Genomic DNA, 13,952 nt, shown 5'->3' with positions numbered 1-13,952 from the left:
GATTCCTGCCTTCTTAGAATTCAAAAACGAACACGAAATTCACATGCATTTTTGTGTACTAGCAATGAACAATCTGAAAAAAAAACTTAAGGAAATGATTCTGTTTACAATTACATCAAAATGAAAAAGAAAATACTTCAGAATACAGCTGACCAAAAAGGGCAAAAGACTTACACCTAAAAGTAAAAATCCTGCAGAAATAAAGACATAAATAAATATAAAGACATCCTGTGTTCATGGATTGGAAGACTTAATATTGTAGAGACATTAATCCTACCCAGAGTATTCTACAGATTTAATGCAATCCCCATCAAAAGTCCAATGGCAATTTTATAAAAATAGAAAAAAATCAGCCTAAAACTCATATGGAATCTCAAGAGATTCTGAATAGCCAAAACAATCTCGAAAAAGAAGAACAAAATGTAGATCTCACACTGTGTAATTTCAAAACTTATTACAAAGCCACCATAATCCAAACAGTATGATAGTGGCATCAAGACAGATGCACAGACCAAAAGAATAGGCCAGGGAGTGCAGAAATAAACTCTTGCATGCACAATTAGTTTCTGATGAGGGTGCCAGATCATTTGTTTGGGAAAGGATAATCTTTTCAACAAATAGTGCAGAAAGCTGAATATACACATGGAAAATAGTGAAGTTGGATCCTTACTTTATACTATATACAAAAAATAACCCAAATTTTTAGCTCTAAATGTAAGAGTTAAAACTTTATATATATATATTATATATATTATTATATATATAAAACCTTATATATATAATATTATATATAATATATATATAATATTCATGAAGTTTTGTTTTGTGTTTATATATATTTGTGTAATATATATTATATATATTATATTAATATATATTATTATATATATAAAACTTTATATATATAATATTATATATATATATATATATATATATATTATATATATATAATATTCATGAAGTTTTGTTTTGTGTTTTCCCCCCGAGTGAAGAAAACACAGGGGGGGAAAACACAAAACAAAACTTCATGACATTGCCTTTGGCAATTTTTTTTTTTTTATTTAACACTGAAAGCACTAGCAGTAACAACAAAAATTAACTGAACAATGTGATCTCAACCAAATTATCCAAAGACTTAGTCACCATTCAGCTAGAAGGAAGTACCGGAGAAAGAGAACAGAGGACTGGGCCAAAGGAACAGAAAAAGTAAAGCAAAGAGCTGTGTTGAAAGAAACAAACACCACAAGAAGCACAACCAAAAAGACGCTAAATTTTAGACCAAAGATTCCTGTCAAAGAGGGATTTGCCAAAGATAACTCAAATGCAGACTCCTCTTCCTTTTCTATCTGCCTGGTTTCTATTGCATTCATTCATTCAGTTCAGAAACACTTACTGAATATGCTAAGAATGTTTAAGGACATAAAGATGAAAAGATCTCACTGCCAAACTAGGAGAGGTCTTGGTTAGGCTGGGGATAAAGAAAGGCTCGGGCAAGGCTTGGAGATTTAGACTTCTATCCTCAGGCATTAATCTATTAGGGATCCGAAAATGTGCCAGTGACAGAATGTTTTCATGTTACTCTGAGTTGCTATAATTAGATCTGTTGCTATAACACATGAATGACCACACCCTGATTTTGTTGTTTATTAATTTCCAAGCAAATTATTGTATGCATAGAAAGAGAGAATGCAAAGCCTTATATTACTCTAGTGTCATTCATCCACACCGAGATACTGAAGGTACGTAGCCTGTGGGAAAGATGATGCTAACAGCTTCTTCATGCCCACTTCCCTTCTTCATCACTCAAAGAATTTCAATTCTATTCAAGGCAACAATGTGCCCAACTTAAAATACTTCCCTTGACTATGTTGTAGGTAGGAGTTGCTTTGGGACACAGTTCTGACCAATGAGATAGATGCTAAACATCTCTGGGAAAACTAACACTCTCCTAATTAAGCATCACCCCTACTTTGCCCATTTCCTCTTTCCTGATACATGGATGAGGGGTTGAGATGGGGCAGCTGTCTTGCCCCTCCAAAATATACAAGTCTCTTGACTCAGACGTATAGCTTTCTGAAGACAGCTTTCTGGTTATCTATGTTGACCTAGAGATACAGTGATTCTCAACTGGAGAAGAAATCACCTACTGACCAGGGAAGTTTGTGAATGAGTGGGGATGACTTGTCACGGTGACTAGGGGACGCAATGATCATTGCATGAGCAGACAGCAAAACACATCACTGTCAAACCCAAGATAGCAACAGTGCTCCAGGTGAAAAACACTGATCGATTCTTGGGCCACAATTCTTCTGTCAACTACCTGTGAAGTTCCGAGATGTGAACCAAGGAGGTCACTGGTCCTCTCTAGCATCTCTCCTCTACAACACTCGCCACCTCTTGGTTCAAATAACTGCTCTGCCTCTTCGTCCCCTTGAACCTAAAGGACATGACAGCTCTGACTCTGCTAGCTCGAGATTATCGCTCTGTGCCTTCAGGCTTCTCTCTACCCAAATGGGCCTGTGTACACACTGCATTTATAAATCAGCGTGCTACCATATGTGTTGGGATCCTGACTGTTACGGCTCTCTTTTCCACATTTCCTTTGTCTCAAATTCTATTTGTCTACTTTCCTGGGGATTTTGTAATCCTAGATTTAATTTTCTAAGTTACAGGAGGCTGTAGAACACAGTTATCTTTTATCCTCCCGCCCCCTTTTGATACTAGCCTTTCAGGGGACAACCTCGCCATTTACTTTTGTAATTTAAGCAACCTGAGTAATATTGTCTCGGCAGAGTAGCTTTTCACTTCTGCACAAAGATGGCTCCAAGAGTACCCAAGAGAAAGAGATTCAGTTTCCCTTTAAGCAAGGTATTAAAATATACAGCCTGAAGAAATTCCTAAATAAATATGCAGGTAAGATCCCAACATTCTGTAGTAGGAAGCATGGCAGAGTCAGTTTGAGCCTAAAAAAAGGTCAGTTTTTTTTTTCCTAGTCAACCAGTCAGTCTTAAAAAATGTCAGCATAGATGGAAATGAATATAAGAAGGAATAAAGCTTTTCTTTTCTTTGATGACTCAAGATCAGCCGAAACCCAGAGTTCCTATTTTGAACACTTTACAAACCCAACTATAAATGGAGACAGTGACTGAGCAACTGGGCTAATGACAGGCGTGCTCTCTGCCGCAGCTGTAACGAAGTCTGCCCCCAGAGCAGATCCTTCCACAGTCACAGATTTGGAAATGAAAGCCAATTACATTGATAAAGTAAAGCAAAAAAGACTTAATGTCAACCTCACTCCTTAGAAGCAACTTCTTCCAACACAATTCTCTTTCTCTTTTTCTTTCTTGGTGAACACAGACCCAGACACACACACACACACACACACACACACACACACACACACACACACAATTTAAACATCCCTAGAGTCCTTGAAGGACGGCATCAGGGTATAGATTCAGTAGCTACCACTTTCTTCTAGGAATATCTCGCCAGTAGACTCTCTTTGGGGGATGAGAAGGTTTCTCACAACTTTATTATGAATTCTGCTGTGTATATGCCGGCATGTTTCTGAGTATTTCCTATATCATAACCACGTTAGTGAAAATAGCACATTTAGCTATATTTTTTCCCTTTGCGATTTTACATTCTTTACCTCATTGGAGGTGGAAGGGGTAAAGAACAGGAATCATTTTAAAGCATATTTATTTATGTTCTTCATAGTTAAAGAAAGCTATGGCAACATTTTCCTGGCCCACATATTCAATTAAATACATAGTGAATCTTTTCTACTCACTGAATTAGTTGGCACTTCCGAGTATTTATTTTTGGCATATCATTTCTTTTTTGTTTTTGCAGAAATTCTTAAAGTTTTATCATGATTTAACATTTTTATTTTGAAAATCAAGCACATTTTAAAATTATGAATATATGTGTATATATATCCCCTGAGACTTGAATCTCTGTCACAGTCTTTTTATGTGGTTATTTTTCCATTAATTATTCTCTAAGGATCTTGGACATGTAAAGCTCTGTGAGGTTGATAGGAGAAAGGCAAAATCCTCGGATGAGCGGTGCATGTCTCCCTGTCCCCCGAGAGTTTCTAGTTGGGTAGAAGGGCTAATACATAATCAGTAGCTGTTGAATGGATGTTCCCATTACCAGGAAGAACTGTCTGTGGCCATAAGACAACAACAAACAAGGGGCACTGAGAGCAACTCTCATGCTCAATGCGTGGGTTAGGTCCTTGGCTTCCTTCATGGCCAAATCAGGATAATGTCTTACAGTTCCTCTTGCCCCTGCCCACCCACTCCCTGGACACACCTGCACACACACACACACACACACACACACACACACACACACCCTCCACTACTCTACTCTACTACTATGTCTTCTATGGAAGCCCCGCGTATTTCTTACAACCTTGCACTTGACTCCAGTCTCGTTTTCTTTCCCCTACTGTTCGTCCTCATCCCCACTTCCCTGAGCTGTATTTATTGCCATCAATTAACTCCACTTCTTTCTCACTTCCCCTCCTCAATAATGCCACAGTCATCTAACGTGACCATCTGAACCCAATCTCAATTGGCAAACGACTCTGCCTTGTGCTGAACGCTTTCTATGACATTGCGCTCTTTGTTTTTTTAAATACACTTTACAAAGACTTTCCAGTCTAGCCCCTGCCTCCCTGTCCAGCCACCTCCTTTTTTCCACCAGCACTCACATCACACACTCCAGCAATTTTAGGCGTATGCAGAGACTGGAATAGACCACACAGTTATGTCTGTACTCATATCTGTCAGCCAGGACCTCCTTCTACAGTCTCTGATCTGTTCCATCCAACTCTCTACCACGTTGCTCCCCTGCTGCTCAAACACAGCCATCTGGGCAGTTGCTTACTGATTCTGCAAGTCTCAGATCAAATGGTGCATCTTCTGTAATGCCATTCTTGACTCCGCTCTAAGGATTTTGAGGGTTTTTTCCTATGGCCCTTCAGTTATATTCCCCATGAACTTTGTACATACCTTCATTAAAATGGTTACCTTATGGTGTTTTAATAATTGACTTGCATGTTTTATAAGTTGGAAAGAAGTCAAGCCGTAAGCTCTAGAAAGCCAAATTAGCGTGATCTCAAACAGACCGAGATTTGTCTTTTATCACAGATAATCCAGAACAGGCAGCCAAGAACTAACATGTCTGCTCAACAGTGACAGCAGGGATTCAGGCTCTTTCTAGGTTTCTGCTAGAAGGACTTTACTAATCTTGCTTTCAAATTGCTACCGGTGACAGGAGGCAACATGCTGCCCAACGGCCCCGGAATCACGATCCTCTTTGTCTGACTCAGGACCTCCTCTCTTCTCTCTCTCTCTTTATTAACTCTTTCCACGACCATATATACAATTTAAAATACCTTCTACTTTATGAAGATTCTCCTGAGTTCCTGTCTCCAGAATTTAGCAGTACTCCGAATACCAGACCCAGATACTCAGCTGTTTATTTCATGTGTCTGCTTGGATGTCTCATACGCTCTTCAGGCAGGCTCAACACGTTAAAAACCATTTCATCATCTTCCTTGAATCTGCCCTTCATGCTTTCTGTCTGGTTTTCTCATCCACACAGGTGTTGCTCAAATGAGAACACTAGGAGTCATTCTTGAGCCTCTCCCTCACATCCCATTCAAGTACTAAATTCTGTGGATTCGAGTTCCTAAATAGGGAGTTCTGCAACTCTCAAATATTTCCACATTTCCTCATTTCCTCTGCTGTGACTCTATTCCAAGATACCACCACCCATCACCGGGAACTCTTCAACAGCATCCAGACTGGTCTAATGGAGGGTACTCTTGCTCCCTCTTCAATGAATCCTTCATTCTGTAGACAGACTGCGTTCTCTCAAATGTAGATTTAATTACACTATTTTCCTGCTTAAGAGTTTGCAGTGGCTTGGGGAATGGCTTGGACTCTCGCTCATCTCCCTCTCCTTGAGAGCTACACATTGTCTCTCTCTCTGACACGGACTTTCTTTCCTGGCCCATGTGCCAGGCTCTCTCCCATCTCAGGGATTATACCGATTTGGTTCCCCACCTCTCTCTGAATTCTAATGAGCTAATCCCTAAGAACCCCTTAAATCTCAACCTGAGTGCTTAGCTGCTCAGTGACCTTTGCTGAGTCCTCTGGCAGAGGGAGCACTGTTGAGTCCTCTCCTTCTACACATGTCACACTTGTACCTGCCTGTTTTCACAGGGTTAGAGACTGTCCCTCTCATTCACGGCTACTTCCCCAGTGGCTTTTTCACATCATAGCCACTAGTAGGCATTTGACAAATATTTGAATACATGAATTTGAATAAATGAATGACTAACAGACTCCAAAAAAAATTCATTTCTCTTGTCAGATTACAAACAAACATGCAAAATATGAGCTAGCTCATTTCTCTTATTACTTGACAATCAAGAAACTCCATCATGCATTTAATGCAAGCTTAATTACAGTAATCTCATTAGTCTCTCCCTTCCTCTAAATAGTTCAATGACTTTACTTTTTGAATTTATTACTACTACTATCTTTCAAAGAAGCATTGAGATGATTATTTTCATTTTGATGGTTATATTGTGTATGCAAATTCTACTTGATCCTGGCTCAAATCTCTTACAGAAATAGTCAGGGGCCAAATTTTAAATAAACTTCTCATGAAAGAGAAGAGACTAATGAATTTTAAAATAATCATTAACAACATGTACTGAGACAAAATGCATTTGAACTACCAAGGAATCACAATACCTTCATCTCTAGAAATTTAATTAATCAAAGTTATCTATTCAATTTAAAAAAATGTAATTCTGCTATGTGTCAGTCGCTGAGCTTGGTTGCTAAAGCCACAAAAAAGACAAACGCAGAGTCACTGCACTCAGAGAATTCTTAATTACATTTTTTGGACAAAATGTGGTGTGATAAGTAAAAGCGTTTCTACTAAGAAAGAAAACTTTCTAAGGTAACAGAACGGGAATGTATACAAAAGCTAACGTCTTACGTGCAAGCAACTATATAAAACTCGGAGCCCCTTCATGTATTTTCATTCCGGCTATTACAGTGAGGTGGAAAAATGCCTAAGACGGTCCATGAAAATATAAATGCTAAATGACAAACACAGAATGTGAAACCAATCATATATGCAATACAGCTAAAGCTACATGAGATGTTATTTCCATACGGACAAGGAACAGACAAACTCTGGAAAGGGGGGACACTTATTTCCAGTTATGTGAACAAGCCAGTGATTCTAAGAGTAAATTCTGAATATTTACAATGAGTTTTAATGCCCAAAAAGAGCCTGATCTCATCACTAAGGATCCACACCAGGTAGGTACTTAATAAATAATGGCTGGATAAAGAAATAGCTAGACTTGGTTTCTGAGTTTGTACAATTGGAAAAAAATGCAAACACAGCTTACCTACGTCAGTTATACTACCATGCATTCCTCGTATTTGTTACTTGTTTTTGCTCAATAAAAAATCACTTCTTTGGGGCGCCTGGGTAGCGCAGTCGTTAAAGCGTCTGCCTTCGGCTCAGGGCGTGATCCCGGCGTACCGGGATCGAGTCCCACATCGGGCTCCTCTGCTATGAGCCTGCTTCTTCCTCTCCCACTCCCCCTGCTGTGTTCCCTCTCTCGCTGGCTGTCTCTCTGTCACATAAATAAATAAAATCTTTAAAAAAAAAAAAAAATCACTTCTTTGTTTTCTTCAAGTCCTTAAATGAGGACTAACCTAATTTTGATTTCTTGAGTCCACTTACTAATTATCTTCCAAAATTCAGGATTCATTGATTGATTTTTAAGTAAGCTCCACGCCAATGTGGGGCTGGAACTCACAACCCTGAGATCAAGAGTCATCTACCCACTAAGCCAGCCAGGATTCAGAGTCCCAGAATTCAGGGTTAGGACGCACAGCAAATCGATTTCTCATTCATTCAGGCCACTCACATTACTCACTTGATAGATGACCCCATGAGCTAGAAACAACCTAAAAGACCAAGAGGACAATGTATGAACATATTACTATACATTGAGACAAGTATTTCTCAAATCTGGCTGCACAATGGGATCACTGGGGGCTTTTTGATACAAATTATCTTTCATTAGCTCTTTCTAGATACAAATTATTTTAGACCCACCCACTTAGAGAGTGAACTCTGGAAATTAAAAAGGAAAGGGGCAAATGGTTCTTCGTTGAACCCAGAATTCACAACTACCTCCTTAGGTAGTTTTGTTAGGGCAGAATAAAGAGGCATAGCTGGGGTTAGGAGGCAGGAGTAACAGAAGGGGGTTATTCTAATTATCTTCAAAGGACAATGTTTATATGAGTTAGACTTAGGGACCAATGCAGTGCTTGTTTGGTTCTATAAACTCTTTATGGGCAATCTGTCTCTGGGTTAATTTGGTGAAATGCATATCAGAAGTCCTGATAAAGTCCATACCTCTTGTTTCTAGGAATTTAACCTAAGGAAATAACCACAAGACACCATAGCTGTTTGGTTTCTAGAAACGTTCATGGCAAGAGAATATATAAAAATGAAAGATTATAATTTATAAGCAATTTAGATAATGGATACATGGGAGTTGTTAAAATAAATGATGTTGCATTCATATAATGGAATAGTATTCAGCAATTAAAAACTATACTGTTAAATGTTTCAAAACGTATCAACAATCCATCAATCCCACTTCTGGTTATATACCCCAAATGAATTGAAGGCAGGAACCCTGCACACTCACGTTCACAGCAGCATTATTGGCAATGGCTAACACATGGTAGCAACCCAAGTACTCACTGACAGGTGAATACATAAACAAAATGTGTATATAGACACACAATATTGTATTGCTTAGCCTGAAACAGGAAAGAAATTCTGACACATGAATGAACCTTAAAACATTGCGCTAAGAGGTACCAAGCCAATTACAAAGGACACCTACTGTATGATTCAAATTACATACGGTGCCTAGAGTAGGCAAATTCACCAAGACAGAAAGTATAATGTGGTCACAAGGGTGGGGGGGGGGGTGGGGACACAGGGAGTAACTATTTAATAGGTATGGAGCTTCAGTTTGGGAAGATAAAAAAAAAGTTCTAGAGATGGATGGTGGTGATGTTTGCACAACAATATTAATGCACTTAATATATTCTTTTTTTTTTTAAAGATTTTATTTATTTATTTGACAGAGATAGAGACAGCCAGCGAGAGAGGGAACACAAGCAGGGGGAGTGGGAGAGGAAGAAGCAGGCTCACAGCAGAGGAGCCTGATGTGGGGCTTGATCCCATAACGCCGGGATCACGCCCTGAGCCGAAGGCAGACGCTCAACCGCTGTGCCACCCAGGCGCCCCAATGCACTTAATATATTCTTAAAAATGGATAAGATCATGGATTTTGGTCATTTTCCCACAGCATAAGGGGGGGAGAACAAAAAAAAAATAAAGAACAATTGAAAAATCAGTAACTTTATACATATTAAAATCAGGTTATGAAACATTTTATACTTGTTAATACTTGCATCTATCTACAGCTCTCATACATGCATACATACATACATGGCTAGAAAGAGCTAATCTCAAAATGATAACAGTGGGTATTTTAAGGGGGTGATTTTCAGTATTCTGTCTATACTTTTCCTATATACCAAAGTTTCTAACAGAACCACAATTTACTTTTTAAAATCAGAGTGTGTGTGTGTGTGCGTGTGTGTGTGTAAATGGTATTTCAAATAATATATATGAAAAATATATTTTAAATATAAATTATTTTAAAAATTGACACACACCAAAAATAATAGTGTAGCCTCCCAACTTATATGTGTATATGTGTACATAGAGAAAAAAACAATCATATTAAGACACTGAAAATGGTTTAAAAATATTTTTAAAAGGTGAAAAACTGCATCCACAGATGCAATTAACAGAAATTTGGGTTTTCATCTTCCTATTTTTTCTGTATTTTCCACACTAAAGAAAAAAGTTAACTCATAAATGGTAACTGAAAACCAGTAAATGGTTAAAATGATCTCAAAGACTACTTTTGAAATTAAAATCACAGGATTTTAATTGGTGTGAGTTCAAAACGTTACTGACACTACTACTACACTCATTTTCAGCTGTTGCACACCTAAGCCCCCCCCACACACACACACTCCCCCAGGAGTTCTTGTCAGAGCCATGCAGACATCCATCGCTTACTTCTGTTCACTGTATCAACACCTGTTCACTTCACAGCGCGGCGTCCCGCACACATGAACTACAGCTAGAGAGGGGCTACTCCGAACAGCTTCAGAGGTAGAAACCGCAGAATCAGGACGGTCTGGTGTGGCACTCAGGAGCAATTTTTGGCTTAGAAGCTTTTCCATTTAATTACTTCTCACCACACTCCTGAATGGGTATCAGAGACTTTGAAGACAAGTGGCTCCCCGGACTACTGATGACACCAACGCCACTACGTCCAGCTTGTTTCCCCGGAAATAAAATCAAGATGCTACCTTGGAAGCCCTCATTTCTTAATCCCTAACTATCTGACAGGGAAGCAATGATCCGGGTGAGGCCTCGCACTTACATGTTCATAAAACTACCCTGTCATCATGTTAAATCCAAGAAAGCCAGTATCTCAAGGAGAGTTTTCCCCCCAAAATAGCTGTGAAATAAGAAGGCATGCCATCACATTTGAACTTGAGAGGCCTTCGAGGCTGCTGTTTAGACAAATCCCCACCCGGTACAGTACACTGAGTCCCTAGCACGCATGTGGTTGGCCCTGGATAAAATGCCACTGTGAGGAGCATTAATTCAATCTGAGTGTGTTCAATAATGTAGGAACGTAGTGGGAGAAGAGCCTATTTCCATAGCAAACGACCTCATACACGGAATCATCCCTCCTGGGGCCTATGAGCTCTTGCCCAGTCAGGCCAGGGGTTTGGTGAAAAGTACTGGGCGTAGAACTAATTAGCCAAGAAACAATAAAACACAGTCTTGGTGAGACTATGACAGTACAGGTATATTTTTACATGGCTGGTAGCACTGGAAGTTGGAATAATTCTTTTGGTGGGTAAACTGGCAGTAAAGAGCCATTAAAACGCCTATAACTTATGTTAATTGTATATTTACAAACTATGAGAGGGTGGATTAAGGAATCATTGGACACTCATCTGATGGAATGTTCACAGCTGGTAGGCAAGGGAACATGTATTCAAAATAAGTCTATAAAGAAAAGCAAAATAAGACTGCATATGTACACTGACAGAAATTTTGTACATTAGTAATGTGTTAAGGTTAGCGGGTATCTTAAAGATGCATCGTCATGTGATTAGATGTTTAATACAGCCATATGATGTATTCTCCCCTTGGTATTGCAAAGGTTGTTGGTTCTATCTCCTAGTTACCTGCAACCTTTCCAGTTCTCACTGCCAACTTACTGATACCCAGTTCAGTCCACCATCACTGGTGCCCTAATTCACTGCACTATATACAGCGAACACATGTAAACATGCTTATATATGTATATATATATTAAAAAAAAACTGAACTGTTATTGTCCTCTAATGTATCCTCTATGCTGCAAACAGAATATTTCTAAAACCCAAATCAGATCATCACCTTCTTTTATTACAATCTCCTGAAGGTTGTCACTGCTCTTATTAGGAAGTCCAAATTCCTTCCTGATTAAGCCCGGGCTCAGCTTCCTAGTCTCCTCCCTTTCCTCCCCCAGGACTGGATGTTCCAGCCATACTGTGGTTACTTGACTCGAACACATTCCAACCCGCTCCCACATCTCAACTTCTCACAAGTATTCATCCTTCAGGTTTCAGATGAATGATGCCTCTTCTGGAAAGCCAGTCCTCAGTCTCTAAGTCTAGGTGAAGTGTCCATCACTGGTGTCCCTTTAATTGATTGAACTTCCCATATGATAACCCTTGTCCATTGTTTTGCAATTCCTTCTTTAACCTTCTCTTCCCTGGACCCCCAAGCTTTCTATGGGCAAGGACCTCTCTTTCTCATTCAACATGATGCCTTTAGTATCTAACAAACCCATACTACATAAGCATTTCTTCAGTGAATGAAAGTTATTTCCATAATGCACTATTGACAAATGTTGTGAGAGAGGGAGATGTTTAAAAAAATTAAAAAAAAATAATGGCAGTGGTTGGTTAAATCATAACTGTCCCATACTCTTTTTGGTCCCCTCTCAGTTTTGTAAAGCCAAAGCCTTACTTAGAGGAATAACTAAGTAACAAGTATTTTAGTATGATAGCGGGTTCTTTAATTCAATCTAATTAAAAAGATATTCTGAGTTAGTCTATGTATTTTAGGTTTCTTAGCTGTAGGTAACAGGAAATGTGGTGAGTGTGGTTCAGTAGTTTTTGGCTATAATTAACTACATAATAGAATCAACCATTCCAGTATATTAGAGCGCTACTCAGAAGCCATTAAGGACAAAAAGATGAATAAAAGGGTGGGATCCCTTCTCTCAGGAAACCCCCAAGTCCTGTAGGGGTTTCTCGTTGCTAAAATTTGCATGTCGGTGGTAGAATTTAAGAGACACAGTCTGAAAAGAGTTATCTGGGGCACATGTAAGCAAAAGGAAATTTTTGAGAAAGAAGAAATAAAGTTGACTTATTTATGGATTATTATACAATACTCTCTACAGAATCAGGGAGTATTAGACCTTGCAGGAATTCAAAGATCACAAATTCCAACCTTCTCCTCAAGGAAACGTGGCTTAGGAAGGATTCACCCCAAGTGACAAGGGCCTGACAGGGTCAGAATTAGAACCCAGTTTTCCAGACTCTAAGACCAATGTTCTTGCCATCGCACCAGAATGACCAGACTTAGCAACAAGCCTACAAAAGGCAACAGACCCAGTTCTGTTTTTCAACAAAAGTGAACCTCAGTGTATAGACTTCAGGCAGCTTTGCGTGGAAATCACCGACGAGGCTCAATGGGGACAAGTTGGGTTGCTGTGTTTTCATACAGGAGTTTCCAAAATAGTAGTGGAATTCAGTAAGGGAAGCCACCAGTGTGAGCAAGTGGCTATATTTGCTACAGTGGAAACAAACAGACCTTCGTTCACGTATTTCCAAAGGCATCTGGGTGTCCGAAAGCAAAGCGAAAAAGGCATAGGTGCTGTGTCACGGCTCTTAGAGAATTCCGTGAGCAAAATTTGCTCAGACCTATCGGATATTTCAAAGAAGAGATGGAAAGAACACCATATTCCCAGCACATTAAGCTCATAGCAAAGTCACTAGATGGTTGTTTTGTGTTTTTTCTTTTCTGCAGAAAACATGCTCATTTTTTAACGATCACTGTATCATCGTGATTTGAATGTACGTCATTCACATCATATATTGTATGGGAAAATAAAGTTTCTCTTCGAACATATTTGTTCTCAGAAATGGAGACTGTTTGTCCACTTATTGTAGACGGACAAAGGGGCTGAATTACAGAAGGGTATAATTTCTAAGGAGAGAGCACTTCGCCACAGAGTAGGAGGAAGGATAGAAAATGTTTTCATAAAAAGCGACTATTAGGGACAAATAAGAGCTCTATTCACCAAACCTGTACATATCCCTTTATCCTTGTAAAACAAGCTATGAAAGCACATAATGACTAACTGCAGCAAAATTACTCACATTCTAACTTTGCATAATCGCTAAAATGGTTCTGGTTTTTTAACCCTCCCCCTTCAACAATTCTGCACTCTTAAAAAAAATTTTTTTTTTCAACCACAGCACAAATGGTTATAGCAAACGAGTGTACCAGGCACATCTGCTGTTCCAGAAAGAATTTACTCTCCTGTGCCAAATCCACGTCTATCGGAAGAAATAAAAATAAATTGCGAGCAGGTTCCGCAAATGCCCAGATAAATCCTGCAATGACCGCATGGGGTAGATGCATTTCTGGTAGCTGGTGTGGCC

General features: G+C 39.1%; 1 protein-coding gene across 36 annotated transcripts in view; it reads right to left on the bottom strand.

Moving 5' to 3' along the window:
- The window catches only part of LPP (LIM domain containing preferred translocation partner in lipoma), a 655,397-nt gene that overhangs the window by 258,865 nt on the left and 382,580 nt on the right, over nucleotides 1-13,952 (bottom strand). The window lies entirely within an intron of this gene.

Source organism: Ursus arctos, unplaced genomic scaffold (genome assembly GCF_023065955.2).
Source record: "Ursus arctos isolate Adak ecotype North America unplaced genomic scaffold, UrsArc2.0 scaffold_4, whole genome shotgun sequence".
Lineage (NCBI taxonomy): Eukaryota > Metazoa > Chordata > Mammalia > Carnivora > Ursidae > Ursus > Ursus arctos.
This window is presented reverse-complemented; position numbering and strand designations above follow the sequence as displayed.